At 44.2% G+C, this 20,964-nt stretch overlaps 2 long non-coding RNA genes across 2 annotated transcripts in view; one reads left to right on the top strand and one right to left on the bottom strand.

Annotated features, from left to right (window-relative positions):
* Positions 1–2,879: 2,879 nt before the first annotated feature.
* On the bottom strand, positions 2,880–5,764 carry LOC140688811 (uncharacterized). The gene is made up of 2 exons (XR_012063645.1): positions 5,325–5,764; positions 2,880–4,424 (listed from the first exon to the last, which is right to left on the bottom strand). It is a non-coding gene; the product is annotated as an uncharacterized lncRNA (long non-coding RNA).
* Positions 5,765–5,859: 95 nt separating this feature from the next.
* LOC140688809 (uncharacterized) overlaps positions 5,860–20,964 on the top strand; it is a 43,483-nt gene continuing 28,378 nt past the window's right edge. Inside the window, exon 1 of the long non-coding RNA XR_012063644.1 lies at positions 5,860–6,001. This is a non-coding gene — a long non-coding RNA (uncharacterized lncRNA). The remainder of the gene's footprint in view (positions 6,002–20,964) is intronic.

Here is a 20,964-nt window from a genome sequence, read left to right as displayed (position 1 = left end):
GAAGGACCAGTTTCATTCACCCTCATCAGTGCATCTTCACCTGGAAGTCAGGTGCAGATAGAGGGTGAGAACTTGCTGATGGTTGAAAGCTGAAGCTCCGGCTTCTTCCACCTGCTTTCTACAAAGCATGTTTGCTCGGAGCTGCGGGGCTGGACAAACTGCAAACCTCATCTTGTATAAGTACGAGATACCACAGGGACTCAGTATTTTTATGAAACACCAGAGGAAATTTCTGGCAAGATCAACGCTCTAATTTTAATAGGAGGCCTTTGGTGATTGATGATAGCTAAGAATACCCTTTTTTCCTTTGGCATCCCCTGAAATTAGGGCTTATGGGAAGATACCATGGCTGAGTCTGTAAACCTGGGTTCTGCACTCAGTACTGCTTCTGCGGAGGCATCAGGAAGGGGCTGCCTCTGGAAAGGAAGGAACTCGGTCACAGAGACAGATGGTAAGGTGTGTCCTGCTCCCTCGGACTCCATCATCTCCAGGGGCCTAACTGGGTTAGTCTCCCAACCCTCAAGTTCATGGATGACTTTCTTTTTCAAAAAGAGACAGGAGGGGAGGGGGCAGGGGGCAGCCATTAAGAGAATGACACAGCCATTGGCACCAAGCTGGCGGGAGAGTCAACTCCCGGTAGACCCTGAGCTGCAGTATACGCGCGCTGTAATGTGCGAACGTGGTAAGCGGCACTCCTGCAGGTGCCATGACAGCAGAAGGAGTTAATCAAGAAAGGCTTCCTGGAGGAGTGGTGGTTTTGCTGGAGGACAGACAAGGTCAGGAGGGACAGGAGATGAGGGTTCCTTTGTGGACTGGGGCATCTCACAGTGGGTGGGTTTTTCCAATGACATTCATTCATAGTAATTTTTCTAGATATAGAGCTAAAATTTGAATACATTTTAAAGGTTATATACACAGTAGAATGGAAGGAAAAGTTACACTGGCTTGACTCGATTTAATTTCAAGTACGTTAGGAAACTGAAAGATTTTTGGGGGGACCAACGTTCATTTCCCAGAACTACATTACTGAGCACCATTTAAAGTCTCATTTGTTGCCTTTGTTTATGTTAAAAAATAAAAAGTGATTCCTCCATGACTGAAGGAATCCAAAAATCCAAAAAAAAAAAAGTGAATCCAATTATTTATAAATGTCCTGTTTTTCTTTAACGTACATTTTGACCCGAGATGTCAAAACTGACAAGATTTTTATTATTTTGCATTGTGCTAACTTGGAATTAATACTCCATCAGGACTTGAGGTAATTTTTAAAAGATGAATAAATAATAGTGGTTAATAATAAGTTGATTGGAAAGAGTTTATGTACTCATTAAAATAATTACTGTTTCATTTGTGTAAGTTGCGTCCTCCGGGGCGTGGATCCCAAAGATACACTCTAATCTTTCAAATAGTAAATTTGCATTTCTTTGAAATATTTCATAATTTAAACTTTCCTCCAAGTGTCAAGTTTACCTTTCAGTCTATTAGTACTGTATTCCTCTAGGGCAATACTTGAGTGAACTGACTTCTGCACTGCGTGTAGAACAGATGTCGTCTGAGCGCCACAGACCCCAAGGTTTAGAAAAATCAAACACAGGGTTGCGGGCACAATGGCCCCTGAGGCCGTGTGTGGGGCGACTCCGGGGACGCCATTCACGCAAAGACAACCTGAGAGGGACCCCTCCGTGGAGTTGTGCGCAGTGGATGGACAGCACGTCCTAAGCTGACCCCAGCAGGGAAATGGGAGAGAATTCTGAGTAAGGAACAGGGGGAAAGCACTCAAGTTCTCTAAAGTAGAACATGAAAATGGGCAGCGGACTGTTTTATTTTCAAACCTTCTCAGTCCTGTTTCCTTAATGATTCTACTCTGTCCGATAACCATGTACTCACTGGCATCTCTTAAAAGGATAATAATAAATGCTTCTTTTTTTGATTGTGGTAAGAACATGAGAGATCTTCTCTTTTACCAGACTCTTTTTTTCCCCACACGTTTTGCTTTTTTGTTTGTTTTATGAGGAGGAAGCAGTTAGGTTTATTTTTTATATTTGGAGGAGGTGCTGGGGATTGAACCCAGGACCTCGTGCATGCTAAGCACCCGCTCTACCACTTGAGCTATACCCTCCCTGCAGTAAAGGCTTAATAAATGATAGATCCAGTGTGCTGTCATCTAAAATGGAAGCTTTACATTAAGAGATATGTACATATATGTATATACTATGAATCATAATTAATTTGGAGTAATAGAACATCTTTGTAGTACTGAGATCAAAGACCTTTCTCCCTCTCTGCCTGCCTGGTAACAGGGTGGCAGTAAGTATCCTTAGCTATTTAGAAAAAGGACTGGGAAATGATTGAGGAAACATGAGAATTCAGTTGTCAAGCTTCAGTTTGTTAAGTGGGAAAAAAAAGTTGAATCAGTCGGTCACTATGTCACACGGGCCATCCCAGATCAGACCGTGACGGTAGCTCTCGTGGAGAGCCGTCCCAGGCTGGGGGTTAACTACTGCAGCCGCGACTTAAAACTCCGTCTCCTGTCAGATCCTAACTTTCTTTCCTGAGCGGCTCAGAGTTTTGCTTTGAACAGTCAGTACATACTTCAGTCCCCAGATGCTGTGATTTCCTTATGGGAAGAAATAATTATTTTATGACTGCATACTTTCATGATTTTTGTATGCTCAGTCTCTACGGTTAGTTAAGGATAAAACCGTTCATCACTTGAAGTGCTACGTGTATTTAACAGGTTTCCGAATGGTTGTCCTTTGGCAGTGTGAAATGAAATACCCACTTTTTTTTTTTGAAATTACACACCAAACTATTGTAAAGACGAAGTGTTAGAAATCAATTCAAATGTTAAATACAAAGGACAGCCTTGGCTCATCAAGTAAAAATATCTCATTTAATGAGCAGGAGAGCGCTGGTGCACACTGAACCCTGACACAAAGCAAATTATTTAAGTGATAAATTATATTTTATGGGGACTGTAAAAGTTAACAATACTCAGGGGCACGGTAATAAACGCAGAGGTGTAGCCAACGTCATCCATTGCTTTACTCACAAACACGCCATACGCACTTAGTTCCTTGAGATGATCATAAAAAGACCGGCTAGAACGCACACGACGATTCATAAAGGGCCCTCAGCAGGATGCCTGTTCAGCGCCTCCTCTATAGCATATTACTTTAAGAGATCATTTCTCTCTCTTTTTTTTCTTTTTCTGTCATTTGCAACATTCTGCTAGCTTCATTTCTGTTTCCACTTTTGGTCAAGAATTGGACCTTGTGGCCGTTGAAGCTGCAGCTCGCTCCTTATCTCTCGGCAGTCCTCGTGAAGTCAGCCCCGCCTTCCCTCTCTGGTGGCCCACAGGTGACCCCAGACCGCACTCAAGGGGACCAATGTGTCACATGAAGAAATCGGTGGGTGGCTGAGCTGGTGTGAGGGCCCCACCCTGGCTCTTCCCCGAGCAAACATGTCTCAGGTGTGTTGAATAGATCTATAAACAGGTGTGGTCCACGACCTCCATCCAGGCTTTGCTGAGATGCTTGGAGATCTGCTCGCTCCTGTCTCTACCAGACAGGAGAGCAGGGAAGAGCTGGGGCCGCTGTCTGGACAACTGGGGTATGGACTGATGGTGAAGTGGAAAGAAGGAATTGCTCCCCCCCCCCAATTTAAAGGACACTTTTTTTTCCTTCTGCTTTGACTCTGCTGTGGAATGAAATTTGTTCCTTTTTTGCTTGACCTCTGCCTGATTTTAGATTCTGAGAAAATTCTAATGCCGTGGCATTTTGCCCCTATTGAGGCAGATTCTAGATGAAAACGTAGCTCACTGATGCTACAGTAGTGATGGTCTTCCTGGACCGTGGGCCCACCTGGAGGCCAGGTGCTGAGAGGGACATGGAGGATTCCTTAAAGCCAGAGCAAAAGGGACTTCCGGGGGCAGCCCCACCTCTCGTCCCTGAGTGTCCTGTTTCCTATTCCTGGTTGGTCTTCTGTTCAGCAGACTCCAGCTGACGTGGGAAACCCAGCTCAGACCCGGGTTCTTCTGCCTACACTCCTCTCCTCTCTCTTCAGGTTGGTCTAATGGTTCTATGTTACTTTATATTTAAATTGCTGCATTTCCTCCTGGTATTATCTATTTATATTTCCTGCTATGCTATAAGATTCATGTGTGTAGGAACCCTGCCTTGGTCACCACTGCACATCTGACACCTAGACAGACAGTGGTCCATCATGATGGGAGCAAAGATGGAGGATGGAGGACGGAGGGAGGGAGGGAAGAGGGAGGAAGACATCCCTTATCACACCGGCATCCTTGTGCAGAGCTGCTCCAGTGGGAAAGACCCTACCTCCCCCGGGCCGGTGATGCCCCGGCTGGGCGCTGGGTTTGGCTCCTGGAGGAGGGGTGGGATTCAGCTCTTGCTCTTTTCCTCCTGAGACCAAGGAAGAAAGGAAGAAAGAGGGAGGAGGGGGGGATGGAGGGGAGGATGAGAGACAGGGGATATGTCTCTCTGCCCTCAACTGTGGGCTCCCTAAGGGCAAGGGCTGTGTCTCTTGGAGTTCCTAGAGCCAGGCACATAGCCGGGTACTTTGAACATATTTATCAGATTGAGTGGAATTACTGATACTTGAGGTTGCGCTGCCTGCTTTATATGTAGCAGGGACCGGAAAGGGGCGGGATCACAGAGGCGGCCGGGGGGAAACGGAGAAAGTTTAGCGTGGCGCTGGGAGGAGGGACTGGCAGCCAGGAGACCTCGTGGTCAGAACGCGAAGGCTGAGTTCGGTGGCCGAACAGCACTGCACTAAATGCCAAGAATAGCTGTAGTTTATAGAATAAGATCATTAATTTTTTTCAGGTTGTTTTTCTAGAGGTAAGAAATTATTATTTATATATATTTTTTAAATCAAAGAAGACATCTAGAAACAAATGGGAGAACCTATGGCTGAAAAAACCACCCCATGCAAGGAAAAATATGTAAGGTGTGAATTAGGTATCCTAAAACAATGACACTCATTGACTGTGTTCACACTTTGGGGACGTATTAACGGGAACTGGATTTATTATTTAAGCATTTAAAAAGTATCTTTCTCGGCCAGGGTTATAATCATCTTAAAAGCAAATACGCACAGAATTCATTCGGAATAATCTGATCTTTGAAAGTCATGACTAAGCTACCCCTTGGGGTTGCCAGTCCCATTTCTACTGCTTACTGGGCGCGACTTCGGACAGTGCAACTTCCTCAGGACTGGACTGACCGCGCTCTGAGGGGCGTGCTGACCTCAGGCCGTGAGTGGTCGAGGGTCAGGTTGCAGGCTTAGCACAGAGTCTATACCTGTTAGTGGTGTTATTGCCAGAGCTTGGTGACAACATGCGGCGTAAGGAATATGCTTTCACACACGTGTTCGGCTTCGCCCGCACCGTCGGTTTTCCTCTGAAGAACGTCCTCTTCCGGCCTCGCCCGCAGGCTTCCGCGGGCGCCGCACCCGAGCCGGCGGCGGCGGTGGTGCCCGTGCAGGACGCGTCCCCTTCTGCGGGGGCCGCGGCCTGGAGCGGCCCGTGGCCACTGTCTGACTTCACATGGAGAAACTGAGGAGTTTGCGGCAGAACCAAGTGTTTGCAGAAGGAGAACTATTTTTCTGTGCCATGCCTATTCTCCCGGCTCGGAACCTTTTCTTTTTTGATTGAAGTGTGGTCAGTTACGTGGCCCCAGGCCCCAGGCCTCAGCTGCTGGTGCTTCCCATCAGAGGGCCGGCAGGGGCGTGCCCCTCCGCTGGTTTCCCCGGTGACCGCGGGCGCGCCTGACGTCACTTCCGCTGGCGCTGCCCGGCCCCGCCCCCCGCCTCCCCGCCCCCCCCGTACGGCCGGCCCCCCGCACTGCTGCCTCCCGGTCCCGCCCGCAGTCCCCGCACAGGCGGCCAGGCGCTCGGGGACCTTGTGTGAGCTTCCGTCCACTGAACCGCCGGCGTCTCTGTCGCCGACTCCCGGTTCTCTCTTGGGTCTGGAAGCTGGGTGAGTACAGGCCGCGCAGGTCTGGGGGCGCAGCCCGACGATAACGCGCTGGCAATTAGGGGAATTTTTGAAAAATGTTTTAAAAACATACGTGCTTACCAGGCTTCTCCAGGGAAGCCTCTCCAGGGGACAGACTGTATCTGACTGACTTGGGTACATCCGGCCCCAGCGCAGTGCCTGCCACATCCCAGGTGCTAACCGAACAATTGTTTTTTTCTTTTTTCCTTTTTTCTTTGGTTGAAGTATTGTTGGTTTACAGTGTTTCAGGTGTACAGCAAACTGATTCAGTGATTCTGTGCTTTTCCACTGTATGTTATTACAAGATACTGAATATAGTTCCCTGTGCTCTACAGTAGGCTCTTGTTGTTTACTTTATATATGGTAATGTGTGTCTGTTAATCCCAAACTCCTAATTTATTCCCTCCTCCCAATTTCCCCTTGGTAACCATAGTTTGTTTTCTATGTCTGTGAGTCTGTTTCTGGTTTATAAATGTGTTCATTGGTATCATTATTTTTAGGTTCCACATGTAAATGATATCATATTGTATTTGTCTTTGTCTGACTTACTTCACTTGCTATGACAATCTCTCCGTCCATCCATGTTGCTGCAAACGGCATTATTTCATTCTTTTTTATGGCTGAGTAGTATTCATTGTATACACACCACATTTGCTTTATCCAGTCATCTGTTGATGGACACTTGGGTTGCTTCCATCTCTTGTCTATTGTAAATAGTGCTGTATGTTGGGGTGCATGTGTCTTTTAGAATTAGAGTGTTTTGTTTTTCCATTACTGTGTCCCCCATGTCTAGGACAGTGGATGGTATATAATAATGCTCAGTAGTGTGTTGAATGAGGGAATTAAGGGTAGAAATTATGAAAACTACAGAAAGTATAGTACAGAACAAAGAAGATCACTCCTAAGCCTGCTCTTAGAAGTCATATTTTGTTATATTGACTTTTAAAGTTTTTAGATGTATGTTTTTTTACTTAGTTGAAGTAATATAGCATATAGGATTTTTGAGAAAGGTATCATTCTATCTTTTTAGTTGAGAATTAGAATATAAGCAATTCTCAAGTATTGAAACTTTTATTTATTTTTATTTTTACTTATTTTTAAAAAGTTACTTTTTTTTAACTTTATTTTAGCGGGAGGTAATTAAGTATTTATTTATTGTAATGGAGGTACAGGGGATTGAACCCAGGACGTTGTGCGTGCTAGGCACACACTCTACCACTGAGTGACATGCTCCCCCCGAACCTTTTAAATTATTATATTCCCTCGTATGGATACAGCATTTGGTTTACTGCCCATCTCCTGTTGATTGGGATTTAGGTCTTTCTTTTAATTTGAAGTATAGTTGACTTACAATGTTGTGTTAATTTCTGGTGTACAGCATAGTGATTCAGTTATATATATTCTTTTTCATTATGGGTCATTACAAGCTATTGAATAGGTCATTTTTCATTTTGGATTTTGTAACTGACACTGTGAGGGGTGTTTTGCACAAACCTTCCTCTGTGCTTTGTAGTTTTAAAAATAATACATTCACAGAAGTAGGATGACTGCATTTGAGAGAATGGTGCACGTTCCAGGTTCTTTCCCCCAAAGAGACTGTATCCAGGCACCTGCCTACCCATGCTGTGGAAAAATGTTCATTTCACCTCATTCTCATCACCAGTATTTCCAAAGAAAACTAAACTTCAGTTTTGGTAGGGCAAAAGTAGTTGTCTTAATTTGCATTTCTCTGGCATACAAGAAGAGGGGGAGAAACCTGTCCCATCCCGTTTAAACTATGGGAGGAGGATGGCTACCGAGATTGGAGAGTCTAGGGGCCAGACGCGTCTGTCCTGACATTCCCTCACGTTATGTCAGGAGAAAGGAGAGGGTTTGACAGGGCTAGAGGAACTCTGAGGGACTTGAAGAAGAGGCTGCTTTGTAGGACGTCTTAGCACCAAACTGCGGGTGAGCATATCAGAGGAAAAGTGAAGATTAAGCCAAGGGGAAGCTGACTGTCACTCAGCTGCTAAAATGGCTCTGTAGTTAGGGGTGCACGGAGGGCCGCCTCGGCTTGGAACTGAGTTAGTGTCACAGGCAGGTGTCAGGGCCACTGTAGCACCAGCAAGAGTGACTGGATTGTATTTTGTTGTTGCGTTTTAGTATTTGTTTATATATTAATGTCAATCTCTTATCAGATGTATGATTTACAAACATTTTCTCCCTTTCAGTAGGTTGTTTCTTGATATTATCTGTTGATACATAAAATTTTAATCTTGATGAAGTTCAGCTTACCTGTTTTATCTTTTGTTGCCTGTGCTTTTGGTGTCGTATTCATGAAATCATTACCAAATTCAGTGTCACAAAGATTTTCCCATATTCTTTATTTTTGAAGAGCATGTTTTTCTGGATGTAGAATACAAGGTTAATTTTTTTTTAAATCCCAGTACTTTAAATATGTTGTTTCATTTCCCTCTAGCTTGTATTATTTCTGATGATAAAAGTGAGATTATTATTATGTGTTCTCCTGTATTTAATGTCTTTTTTTTCTGTCTCTGCTTTTAAGATATTTTCTAATCACTGGTTTTTAGTAATTTGATTATGTTGTGACTTGGTTTGTTTTTATTTTTGTTTATTATGTTTGGGGTTCTTTGAAATTCTTGGATTTATGGATTTATAGAGTTACTGAAATTTGACAAAAATTATACCATGATTTCATCATTTTTGGGTCCCTCCTCCTGTCTCTGTAATTCCAATTATATGTGTATTAGACCACTTAATGTTATTCCACAGGTTGTTGAGACTTTGGTTTTGTTTTAAGGTCTTTTTTCTTTCTGTGCTTCAGTTGGGATCAGATCTACTGCTGTGTTTTCAAGTTCTAATCTTTTCTTCTGCGATATCTAATTTGCTATTTGGTTTAGCTAGTGTATCTTTCAATTCACATATTGTAGTTTTCAGCATTTTAAGGTCCATTTGGTTCTCTCTTACGCCTTCCACTTCTCTCCTACTTGTGTTCATGTTTTCTTTTAAATCTTCAAGCATATTTATAATAGCCCTCTTAATGTCCTTATCTGCTGATTCCAGCATCTCTGGCATCTTAAGGTCTGTTTTCATTTATTGACTTTTCTCCTGATTATGGATTCCCTCCTCCTGCATTGTTGCCTGTGTAATAGTTTTTTACAGGGTGCAGAATTGTGAATAGTAGTTTATTGAGTATTTGATGTTGTGTCTTCCTTTAAAGAATGCTGAGTGTTGTTTTGGTAGGTTGTTATAGTTCAGCTTGAACTTTTTGCTCTCTGGTTCTGTGCCCCTGAAACCTCAGGCACCTCATCCTCCCTGAACTCCCTTTTCTATCTCTTCAACTCAGCAACTACTATAATCTGCTTGAGATCCCCCTCTCTGCCAGACAGTATGAAAAAAAAAAAAACCCTCTAGAGAGACAGCTGGGACAACTGTAGGCATTACCTTGTCTGTTTTCCTTCTCTCAGAGACACAGTTCTGTGCTTTCCAAGTCCAGTGACTGAAAACAGTTGTTTTGTGTACCCTACCCAGCTGCCTAGTTCCTTACAGCGTGGGAGGGCAAGTCTTGTTCCAATTACTCCATCAAGGCTCGAAGCAGAAATGAGTTCTTCAGTTTTGAAACTATGGATTCCTTGAGAAGATCCTCAAACTGCTGTGGGTGATCTGCATATGTAAGAGATGTTTTGGGCGTGTGAATAATTGCTGTTGTTTTTATTCATCTCGATAGCCACTTACTAGGGATGACGCTGTCTTTACACGAGCATCTGGAATCAGGTGCTCATTCCAAGTCCATATCTTCCTCTATTTCTCCTTATTAGATTTTTTCAGGTTCTGTGTTGATCCTCTTTTTTACCTACAATGAAAGGTCCCCCCTGCACTTGATCAGCATCTGAGTATTATGTAAACCTTATAACCTTTGTTATGAAAGCTTCTTTGCTCCCCAAGTGTCCAGCACCGTTTCTGCACACTAGGTTTGACTGCCCTTAAATTTTTACCTTATGGTATATCTTGTTCTTGGTCAACTGCCTCCGAGGAAAGTATTAGGTCTTGATTTTACCCAGATTAGAAGGCAGGAATTCCAGATTTTTGATATATTATTCTCTTTAGAGGTCTTTAAAGTGTTATGGAAAAAAATTAGAGCCCTGAAGCTAAACAGAAATATATTGAAATGATACGTCATCAAACAGCTGCATGATTTTAGGAAAATTACACTCCAAGCATTCGTTTCCTCTTCTGCTAAGTGGGACTTTGAGACCCGTTCATGGAGCCCCTGTGAGCACGCACTCAGTGTTCAGTTAGTGCTCGTTCTCTCCTGCTCCCACCTAAATTGTTCACCCTGGTTATGCCAACAGCCATGCCTCCGTGGGTCTCACTGGCTGGTAGATTCTTTAATGAGCCTGTCCTCTCAGCCACTTGGATGGGTGACTTTTTTTGTTAAACACCTTTATTGTGGTACGGTTCCTGTACAGTAACCTACACATATTTCAGAAGTACAGTTTGATGAATTTTGATAGATGTACACACCTATGGAATCTTTACGTAAGTTTTACAGTTTCTCTGTAATGCTACTGAGTCAGTCAGTGGACAGGACAATTCACCCACTCAGTAAAGTCTGTTTAATGTTCAAAAAATCCACTAAGTTTTAGGCCCCCATTTAAAAGGTGCGATGACTTAAAAGACCCCCTACAGCAGAGCTGTCCACTGGAACTTTCTGTGAGGATGGGTGTGTTACAGCTGCTCCCTTCAGCACTGTGGCCACCCGCCAGCCACACCTGGCTGAGGACGTGAAATACGGCTCAGGTGACTGAGAAACTGAATTTTTAATGATATCAGTTTAACTAATACACATTTAAATATACACGTGTGGTTCGTGGCTGTCGTATTGGGCAATGTATTTCTATAGCAATCCTATTTTTATTACAGGAAGAACTTGTAAGGGATCAACATAATCACCAGCTGATGGTCCTATCGGTCTTCTATTGTAGATTTGAAAATGCTACATGTAGAAAAGGTATTTTGGATAGGCCAGGTACAGAACAAGAGAAAAACAGTTTGGAAATTTCATGTGATGGCGCCCTTTAAGATATACAGAGGCCCTTGAATTAAGGAAAGGACTCAGATCGTGTTAATTTGACCCATGGGATAATAGGCATCCACATTTTTAAGTAATTCATTTTGCAGCTTTGTTGCTCTGCCTCTGTTACGTACACACACCTCCATCCCGTCCTCCTTTGTCTACCTAAAACTCAGCCTTTTGAGGCTAAATTATCATAAACCACTTAGAAAAAAATGGAGAGAATTTTTGGTATATTAGAAAGCTGTGTTTAGAATATTTCACCTTAAAAAAAAGTCCTTGTCATTGTATTGTCTTTCACAATCAACTTTCAAATAAAAGAATTTCAGTAACGCATGTAAACACGAGGGAGGAATGTTTTTCCATCCCTTTACCCCTGACGTTAGGCCCCCTGGGTCACGTAGAGTGGGTGCTATTTTTGCTTTATTTGATGCAACTCTTGTGGCTTCAGAGAAGTTCAGTGACTTGCCCTTGGTCACCAAGGAGCTGAACCCCAATAATGTTACTCATTGTCTGTCTTTTCTTTTTCCTCCAATATGCTAGTTCTCCTCGTTAATGAAGCCGTTTAACGTTTAAAGTTGAAACTGGGTCTCTTCAAACCATCACGGCTTCAAGCTCGCGTGGCCTTACCTTCCTAATTCCTCCACTTCAAAAGGAAGAGAGCTTTGATTTATGTCAGTCGTTTAAAATTAATGTTCCCCTCATATTTTATTTAATAAATATTAATGGTCGGCTTGGGCAGAGGGCAGGGCGCTATTTTAGACCTTTACTGTAAAGATCATTATCACATCTCCAAATTTGATGTCTAGAGTGCTTATTTATCAATATGTGTTAGACACGCCGGTTGGCTGATGGCTCTCCCCGATTCACCCCGCAGAACCCCTCGCGGGCAGGGCCGCTCCCGCTGAGTGCCGTCCAGAGGGCACTTACTCGGAGCTTTGTCCTTCAGCGAAGACTCGCTGCGTCTGTGAGAGGTAACTCGGTGGTGGTGGTTTCTGTCAGCAGATGATACAACAGAAATCCTCAATCAGTAACACTTTTTATTCCTACACATTTGATGCATAACAGCCTTATTCTCATCGAGGTTTAATGTGTTGTAAATTAATTACCTGGAATGAGCACAGGGCCGATGGACCTTGGTATGACCAGGATGTAACATTAAAGTGTTCCATTTCCTCCTCCGCTTCTCAGCGTCCTCACTCCGTCTGTGGGGCACGTCTGTTGTGCCATCTTCTGTAATAAGCTCCCTTAAGAGTAGTTAATGCCCCTCCAGGGATCGATCGATAGAAAAAAATTTGCTTTCCCATAAATCTGCTGAACTATTTTCTGCCTTCCCGACAAAAACAGGGGCATTTTTATTTGTAACCCAGAGAGTGGCACTTTTTTTTTTAAGACGTTTAATTGAAATTTGAAATTGCCCGAGTGACTATAACAGGTTTTCTCTTAATTTGGAGCGAAAGCTGAAAGATTTGTGCAAATACAGGTGGGTTTTATTATCTGCCACTTCCTACTGGAAATGAGGATAATTGTTTATTCTCCAGAATTCAGTTCAAGAAAAGATAACTCTATCTGCCCCATCATCTAAATGCGCACATGCTGGCCACCCCGTTTCAAATGATATAAAATCAGGCATGGTAAAGCAGATTTTCCATCAGAGGCAGAGCAATTAAAAAGCAGGAATTCACTAAGTTTTAAAGGACTCAATTTTCTATTTTCTTTAAAATAAGAATGAGAGAGGCAAACTCCATTACGGCCCGAGGTAGCTCTGCTATTAGTAGCTATAGAAACAAGGTAACCAGGTCGTGAATGGGAGGGAGGTGGGGGTGAGAGGGAGAGAAACAGGAGGAGCAGGGGCAAGAAAACCACAAGCCGGCTTGCAACGCTGAAATGCTAACCCTGTGATAGAGGAACTAATGGACTGGGAAGTAGGCTGGCCAACATCTTGGCTAGTTTGTCAGTTTGAACACTTGTGCTTAGTGCCTGGTTTCTCTGGGACGCAGGCACACCGCGCAGCACCCAAACGCAACGAATACAGCCCTCTCCAGGGAAGAGGTGGTGGAGACCAGAGCTCTAGACACACGGTGCTGACCTGCAAGAGGATCGCTGGGGTCGGCTCCCTGGTTTTTTGCAGAAGCCTTTTCCCTTCCGTCAGGTGAAGGGATGGCGGGGAGTAGAGGGGAGGGTGGTGCCACCAAATCTGCTTTTGACAATGAGGTCACCACCACGTGTAAATGCGAACTCCCGCCCCTGCAGCTGTAAGTGTCGAAGGTGGGGCTCAGTGGGACACGGAAACCTTCTGAGACGGAGCACATTTTCCAAACTCCGACCTGCTGCATGCCTGGTGGAAGCGCCTCTGGTCGTCGTTTCAGTTCCCCGGAGTATTTTCAGTGTAGACTTTATCCCCACATCTATCCTGGACCATCAGACGGTATTACATGGCTCTTGGTCTTTGGAAGCAAACGCCCTACTGACCAAGCTGAATGTTCTACGTGGGGCAGTCTCTTGAGCCAGCAGGGAGTTTTCTGGCTCCTCAGGCAGCCTGGAGGTCAGGGGATGGCGGACAGAGGATGGAGGTCGGGGGATGGAGGATGGAGGACAGGGGACGGGGGACAGAGGATGGAGAACAGGGGACGGGGGCCAGGGGGCAGAGGGCGGCTCAGGTAGACGGTACAGCCTCTGTGCTTCTCTTTCAGGCAGGCGAGCAGTGGGATGTCTCAGCAGCTCTGTCAAATAGCAGTCACGTCTTCCACCCCTTTTATAAAAGCGATCTGCACATTTTCAGTGCATCTCGGGCTCCTTAACAGAGTAACAAGGAAGTCAGGGCGTGCCAGATAGCAACTAGGGTATGGAAGCTCCAGATCTTTTCAGTTTTCCTGCATGAAATGAAATATACTAAGAGGCAGCACCTGGCAATAATGGGTCGGGGCGGGGTGGGCATTCCAGAGTCACCTAGACCAAATCTGGTCCTCCACCTGCCTGTTTTTGTAAATAAAGTTTTATTGACATTGTCGCCCTGTTTGTTACCGTGGCATCTGTGGCTGCTTTCCCACTGCCGGGGAAGATCTGAAGCGTTGCGAGGGAGGCTGTGTGTCCCGCAGTGCTGGAAATACTTACTGTGGAGCCCTTTATGGGAAGAATTTGCCAGCCTCTGCTTAAGAGCCCCCCGTCTGGATCTGAATTCTGCCTTCAGCATTCACTGGCTGCGCTGCCTGGAACAGGTGTGCTTCACGCTTCAGATCCCGAATCTGAACAACGGCTGCACCTGCAGCGGTTGCCCGGGCCGCTGTGGCGACCGCCCGAGATGGTGGGTGCCAGCTCCCCCGCCTGCCTGGCCGGGGGAGTCAGTCCTGTTCTATGGCTCCCTGTTCTTAGGCCTCCGAGAAAGGTTCCTGATCGCTGCTAAAATCATCTTGCACTGTACCCTGCAGAGGACAGCTTACTTTTTCTGAGAACATTAAGTTTCTAGGCATTGCGACACTCATTTCTTAAAAATGTTCTCATAAGCAGCTTTCTCTTATTAAACGTAAGAGGTTACGGGAACCTCAGTCACCTGTGGGATTTCCGTGCGTCGTTGGCAGCGTCTAGCATTGTGCCGGTTCCGGTCACAGATCTGGCTCACAAGGAAATTGCATCATTTGTTCTCAAAATGCCCCAGTCTGAGTGAGGCAGGCACGTCCGAATCGCGCCCCCTGGCAGAGGCGTAGGGTGAGGCAGACGGAAGAAAGGTGGCGGCTCCTTCTTGAGTCCAGCCTCCTCTCTGGGCTCTTCGCCCACGCCCTTTCAGAGAGCCCAGGAGGCAGCCTCCTCCCGCACTGCAGACCAGAAAATCACAGGGACCGGCTCTGGGCTCCCGGGCTCCCGGCCGGTCGCACTGGAAAATACTGCCGGGTTGGTAAGGTGCGTCTCCTGTGGCCGGACACCCCCTTCTGCTGCCTGGTGCCCCCTCTGCACGCAGTCCTGGGCTGCTCACAGCCCCGTGCCTTACAGCCCTCAGGGCTCACTGCCTCCCACATGCCTCACCTTCCAAATGTCTTTCTCTCCCCACCTCACCTGTCCTTGAGCCAAACTCTCAGTCTGAGATCCATCTGTCTAAGCAGAAATCGAGCTGATCAAAGGAACTTCTTCTCAAGGAATACTTTTTTAATTTTATTTATTTTAGGAGCGGAAGTAATTAGGTTTATTTATCTATTTAGAGAAAGTACTAGGGATTGAACACAATTCTTTACCCATTGATACATAAGATAAGGACGTTAGCATCTGTTTTAGAGATGAACACAAAGTGCCCATATTAAGACTCTCTTTTTTTCCTAAACCAAAGTGATTATCTTTTCAGATATCTATTTTTTTAATTGAAATATAGTTGATGTACAATATTATAAAAATTACAAGTGTACAACAGTGTGCGTCACAATTTCTAAAGATCATAGTCCATTTATAGTTATTATGAAATATCAGTCAGACACTCTTCGGTGTGGAGGTGGGCATCCATTACTCAGACAGTAAGGTGTACACACCAGATTTTTGAAACTGCATCGAAAAGTCAGTTTTCTTTGATGGAGAACGAGTGACAGGGAAGGAGCCGCAGTGGGAGTGGTGAGAGAAGGCGGTGTCTGGAGACCTTTGGGGCTCTTTCCTGACCACAGCCTGCACCATCCACAAAGATCCTCCATTTCAAAGAGAGTTCATTGTAGATCTTTGGGAGAAGTCCCTGACCCTTTGTTTAACGCGTGCTCTTTATCTCACACCCCACTGTGCGCTGTCTCTCAGTGATGCTGGTGAACAAGGTTGCTTCCAGAGTCAGGTCGCTGTGTGGCGGCTTGTTGCTTTGATGTGAATCTGGCTTTTCCACCTACAGCGAATGGAGTGTAACATCTTGCTAGGTCCTCCAGTCCCAACCTGTGGGAGTAGATCCTCTTGGGTACACTTGGCAACTATATAACTACAAAGTGAAAATAAAAATGCTTAAATGGTCCGATTTGCAGCAATATGGATGGACCTAGAGACACACTCAGTGAAGTAACCCAGAAAGAGAAAGACAAATATTATACTTAGATGTGGAATCTAAAAAAATGGCACAAATGAACTTATTTACAAAACAGACAGACTCACAGATGTAGAAAACAGACTTATGGTTACCAGTAAGGAGAGGAGGTGGGGGGATAAATTAGGGGTTTGGGATTAGCAGATACTAACTACTATGTATAAAACAGATAAGCAAGTTCCTATACCGCAGAGCACAGGGAACTGTATTCAATGTCTCGTAATGGCCTGTAACGAAAACGAGTATGAAATGTGTGTGTAACTGAGTCACTGTGCTGTGCTCCAGAAACTAACACAGCATTGTGAATCGGCTGTCCTTCAATTAAAAAAATTTTCAGCAAATGCTTAAAGGGTCCAGAGAGAAGAGAAGAGCGTTTATGGATGGCCCGGATCAGCTCTTTTTGTGTGTTTCCCTTTTTCATTACATGCTAACGTCATCCTTACATTTGAAATGATGACTTGATGATGACACGTGTTACAACAGATCACAAGCAAGTTGTTTCAAATAAACGAGGGATTTAGTAAACGGGGGGTCCACTCTGAGCCAGGAACCAACGGCAGACTCTTGCAGGGTGCGGCTGTTGTAAGCCGGGAAGACGGGGTCTGAGATGGTGAAGAAGAGAACTGTCGACGTTCGATGAAGAACAGCGACTGGCCTCGAGAGGCGCGTGCCTGTGAGACACACACGGCCGTTTGGCTCCCGTTCGCAGGATTTCCCTGCTTTGAGTGCAGTTGGTGGTTTCCCTTGCTCTGACTCCGCACCTGACGGTGACTCAGCCCAGCGGTCCGGACGAGCCAAGCAAGTGGAAGAAGTTACAAATTTAAAACAGTCTGTAAGTGGGATGGCCAACTCTTGAATAACTGAAAGATGATATATTGAACAAAACCCTTGGGGATTTTGGAAAGTACATTTAAAGTAAAATTTCCATAAAAGAGAAAGGGAAGGACTCAGTTTTTCAGAAATGGTATTTTTTAAATATTTCTATGAGTCATATTTTGTGGGTGAAGAAACTGAAAATTTGAGGACTAGGAAGCTTAACTAAGGTCACAGAGCTACCTAGTGGTGGAGCTGGGGTTCAGGAAGGAGTCTGTTTCACTCTGATACCTCTCTTTTTTTATGGTACCTTCAGGAAGTGTAGGGGAGAGGGGACACTTAACATAGAACAGGCTATATTACAGGGTGGGATGGGGCGGAAATAAGGCACTTCAGGGGACCACGGGGAGGTGGGCTTCCGGAGGGCACAAGCCTGAGGTCCTTTGGACTTTTCGCATCTCTTCCCCAGTGCCCGCCTCCCCCGTAAGATTGTAAGTTACTTACAACTGCAGCAGAAATACTTCAGCTATTTAAGGAGAAAACTAATTTTATTTATTTTATTTTTTAACATTTTTTATTGATTTATAATCATTTTACAATGTTGTGTCAAATTCCAGTGTAGAGCACAATTTTTCAGTTATACATGAACATGTATATATTCATTGTCACATTTTTTCTCTGTGAGTTACCACAAGATCTTGTATATATTTCCCTGTGCTATACAGTATAATCTTGATTATCTATTTACATTTTGAAATCCCAGTCTGTCCCTTCCCACCCCCTGCCCCCTTGGCAACCACAAGTTTGTATTCTATGTCTGTGAGTCTGTTTCTGTTTTGTATTTATGCTTTGTTTTGTTTTTTTTTAATATTCCACATATGAGTGATCTTGCATGGTATTTTTCTTTCTCTTTCTGGCTTACTTCACTTAGAATGACATTCTCCGGGAGCATCCATGTTGCTGCAAATGGCATTATGTTGTCAGTTTTTATGGCTGAGTAGTATTCCATTGTATAAATATACCACATCTTCTTTATCCAGTCATCCATTGATGGACACTTAGGCTGTCTCCGTGTCTTGGCTGTTGTAAATAGTGCTGCTGTGAACACTGGGGTGCAGGTGTCATCCTGAAGCAGGGCTCCTTCTGGGTACACGCCCAGAAGCGGGGTTCCTGGGTCACACGGTGAGTCTGTTCAGGAGAAACTAGTTTTAAGAACGCCTGCTGCAGCAGCGCAACCAGCAGTGCTCATTCCCTCTGCTTTGCGCAACGACTCAAGTGGCACGACGACATCACGTGGGACTTTCACACCTCGTTTCCTCTCTCTTTCTGTCCTTCAATTACGTAGTGTCCCAGGATGCAGGGTATTGAACACACCAGCACAACTCCTTCAGGTGCTTTGCGCAGTTGACTTACATCACAGGAAGTAAGGAGCACAGCGTACTCAGCCCTTCGGGTAGCTGGTCTGCGTTTCCTGTCACGTGAGGAGGAAGAATCAGTAATTTCCTTCCTCTGCGCCTTCTCAGATGAAGGAAGTCTAGTGAAAATACGTGTGTGAACTAATGGATTCATACTTGATCACAACTGGCATCACATGGTACATGTAACCGTGAACTGTCTTTTAAAAAAGAATCTGCTTTCCCAGACTCTGTCCTAATACTAATAGTAAATAAAATAATTTTGTAGCTGGGTCTGTGTGTCTTCAGTTTCGTGAACTGTCTCAATAAGTTGGTTTAATGGTTAATACATTTGCGTTCAAATTATCCTATCAGAATACTTCATTAGTCGAGGCAGAAATTTTATTTTACAATATTTTTTCCACGAACCATTCAACATCCAAGTTGTGTCATGAACCATTTAGTATCCAGATCATCATAGAAGAGCAACTGTAAACAAGCGGCAGCTTGGACTTACTTCTGTCTTATCCAGGGATGCCTGAAAACTGGTGACACTGGTAGGTGATGGTTACTGTTTATTGTATTCAGTACCAAAAAGGCAGTCTGCTTGTGCTAGCTCTGGAGGAGAAGTGGTTAAAGGAATAAAGTTGTAGGCAGGCTGAACATCAGAATAGTTTTCAGGAACAGAAAGTACACTGCTTATAAATTATGGGGGATGCTTGATACATAACCTCAGATTGGACTAGAGGAAAGAGGAAAACATAATGTTTTATCAGAGGATAAAGGCCAATTTTCTGTTCTGTTTTCCATTTCTTCCATCATTTTGGTAAATTATGCAGAACCATATTTTGACCCAAACAAATGGATTAAATGTTACTTAATTTACTTTTGGCTCATTATGCACATTTGTTGTCTGGATTTACTCACTGCATGCACATTTCATACAGTGTTTAAAATTTATTTTAGAGAAAACATGTTAGTAATTTGATTTCTCGTGAATGTATACTAGTGAATATTTGTCAATGAAGTAAACCATTTAATTATTAATTTCCGTGAAAAATAGCATTGGGGATGAGTCTGTAGAACTAAGAAACATGATCCTTGTTGTTCTTTGACTTCCAGAGACAAAATCGCTATATTAAAAAGTTGCGACAAATTTCAGAAACAGCACAGTATGGGGGACAGACCACAGACTCCGGGACATCCTGCCTGGGGCTGAACCCCGGCTTTGTTTCTTACTCGTTGTTTAAATGGGCGAGTCGCCGAAACTATGGGAGGTTCATCTTATTGGGAGGAAAAGGGGAGAAAAAGAAAATAAAAATACATACCTCGTGGAGCTGTTAGGAAGGTTGAGTGAGCTAATATATATGAAGTGCTTAAAAAAGGTCCGGACTCTCCTGCACTGCTGGTGGGAATGTAACTTGGTGCAGCCGCTATGGAGGACAGTGTGGAGGTTCCCTAAAAAACTAAAACTAGACTTACCTATGATCCAGCAGTCCGTCTCCTGGGCACACACCCAGAGAAGAGTATAACTCAGAAAGACACATGCACCCCAGTGTTCACAGCAGCACTATTTACAGCAGCCAAGACATGGAAGCAACCTGAGTGTCCACTGACAGATGACTGGATAAAGAAGATGTGGTGTACACACACACACACACGCACACACGCACACACACACACAGACAATGGAATATTGCTCAGCCATAAAAAAGAATGAAATAATACCATTTGCAGCAACATGGATGGACCTAGAGATTATCGTACTAAGTAAGTCAGACAGAGAAAGACAAATACCATATGATACCACTTGTATGTGGAATCTAAAAAATATAATACAAATGAACTTACTTACAAATCAGAAATGGACTCACAGGCATAGAAAACAAACTATAGTTACCAAAGGGGAAAGGGCGGGGAGGGATAAATTAGGGGTTGGGTATTAACAGACACACACTGCTGTATATAAAATAAACATGGACCTACTGTAGAGCACAGGGAACTATATTCAATTTCTTGTAATAACATGTAATGGAAAAGAATCTGAAAAGAAAATATGTATGTACGTATATGTGTAATTGAATCACTTTGCTGTACACCTGAAACTAACATTGTAAATCAGCTACACTTCAATAAAAATTTTTTTAAAAATTAAAAAATAAAAATAAATAAAAGGGGAAAAAAAAAAGACACACACACACAAAAGCTCTGGGTACCCAGTAACACTGGAGGGCAGTTAGCTATGGCTGTGACTGTCTCTCAGCCCCTGGCACGGCAGTCGGCTCCTTGCCGTGGCCCTCGGGTCGCCATGTGCACAGGAGCTGGGCCAGGGCTCCTGGGGCTTGGCAGCAGGAAACCCTAGAATCCGGTCTTCATAACATGACTCAGCAGAAATCATGACTCAGCCTGAAGCGTGTGGTCTTGCCGGACGCTTTGTGAAAGGATGCTCAAGAAATCTCTTTGAATTAGATTTTCGTTTCCAAATATTCTTTGTCCGTATCTATGAGTATGTCTGACTTTCACTGCATGTACCAATTTACCAGTTAAGCTGCTCACATAGCTCTGCTGGACTTAGCATTTTAGCTGCTCTGAGGATCCATTTTTAGAGCGGTTTGCAGCACCA

This window comes from Vicugna pacos, chromosome 23 (genome assembly GCF_048564905.1).
Source record: "Vicugna pacos chromosome 23, VicPac4, whole genome shotgun sequence".
NCBI classification, from domain to species: Eukaryota; Metazoa; Chordata; class Mammalia; order Artiodactyla; family Camelidae; genus Vicugna; species Vicugna pacos.
The sequence above is the reverse complement of the archived record's forward strand: the minus strand, read 5'-3'. Positions and strand labels throughout refer to the sequence as shown.